At 48.0% G+C, this 1,402-nt stretch overlaps 1 pseudogene; it reads left to right on the top strand.

Annotated features, from left to right (window-relative positions):
* The first annotated feature begins 395 nt into the window (after positions 1 to 395).
* On the top strand, positions 396 to 563 carry LOC144108960 (U2 spliceosomal RNA; annotated as a pseudogene).
* The last annotated feature ends 839 nt before the right edge of the window (positions 564 to 1,402 follow it).

Below are 1,402 nucleotides of genomic sequence, written 5' to 3'. Positions count from 1 at the left end.
GGAGAAGACCCAGAACTGGTAGCGTGGGAGTTGGCTCAAAAGCAGCGAAAATATGAAAAGTGCAAGGCTAGACAAGCGGCTGAAACGCCTTGTATAACGATTGTACAAGCTTTGTATACCTACGACATATTGTAACCCTATGTATGAAACCTCGAGCTAAACCACGATCATCGCCACGAAGCTTTTCGCTTCGAGATATCCAGGCTTAACACTTTAGCTAAGCCTCAGGCCAACTTATTGAGTCGCGCTATGTTTGTCGGCGACAATATACTATACAATCTATTGAGAGCTGTTGGTCCAAACCACCCTTTCTGAAAGTCATGTTAATGAGTGTTAAGTATTACTTGAGCTCACATTCAAATGCGCTACAACACTGGTGTGCAAAATGTGCTCTAATATTTTACACCCGACACATGTCATCGATTTAATATCTGATACGGGTCCCATTTGGACCCAAGATATTAAACTTATTTTTGGAAATATGGCGGAGTGCTTGAAGCTTGCTTCACCTCCGCCATGGGTTGGCCCGGTATTGCACTGCCCCCGGGATTGGCCTGGGACATTATAGCGCACTCTCATCTTTTGCGTCTTTTCTTTCAATCTTTTCTCTCCTATCCTATCTTTGAACTCTCATACTTTCTGCACGTGGTAGCGATTAAAGCTCAGCTTGAGACAGTGGGCAGGCCTGTGCACTTTCCTTTTCATTCTTCCTAACAACAACAGCAAAGCAGCGCGATATAAGGCGGCAGACTGGAACGTGGTTTCTGGGAATTGCATTGTGCACTGGCACAACAATCGCACTTCTCCACTAACTTGGCAGGGACGCCTCTCGTAGCGATTTATCCAAAATTATCTTTAAGAACGTGCAATCGAACGCGCGCATTGCTTGTGAAAACTAAATGTCAATACACCAGCATCCCCCCCCCCCCCCCCCCCTTTTTGAAGTACTCAGTTGCTGCAGCCGCCGCGGCGGCTGAGTGGTTACGGCGCTCGGCTGCCGGCCCGAAAGACGCGGGTTCGATTCCGGCCGCGGCGGTTCAATTTCAATGGAGGCGAAATTCTAGAGGCCCGTGTACTATGCGATGTCAGTGCACGTTAACGAACCCCAGGTGGTCGAAATTTCCGCAGCCGTTCACTACGGCGTCTCTCATAGCCTGAGTCGCTTTGAGACGTTAAACCCCCATAAACCAAACTCAGTTGCTGCGAAAACGCCTCAATCCCACGTGTTCCGATCACAATGTCTTCCATATCAGTTATCGGTCTATTAGCAATCTGCCCGCTTGAGTCATCATGCTTCGTCTCCAGCGTAAAACTAGAACCGAAGTACTGACTGAAAGATTCTGCCCGAGCGACATCCTCTTGTACAAATTTACCAGCAGTAACAAGGGACGGTATCGAAAGA

This window comes from Amblyomma americanum, chromosome 10 (assembly GCF_052857255.1).
Source record: "Amblyomma americanum isolate KBUSLIRL-KWMA chromosome 10, ASM5285725v1, whole genome shotgun sequence".
NCBI classification, from domain to species: Eukaryota; Metazoa; Arthropoda; class Arachnida; order Ixodida; family Ixodidae; genus Amblyomma; species Amblyomma americanum.
Note: the sequence above shows the minus strand (reverse complement) of the source record. Positions and strands in the feature narration are given on the sequence as shown.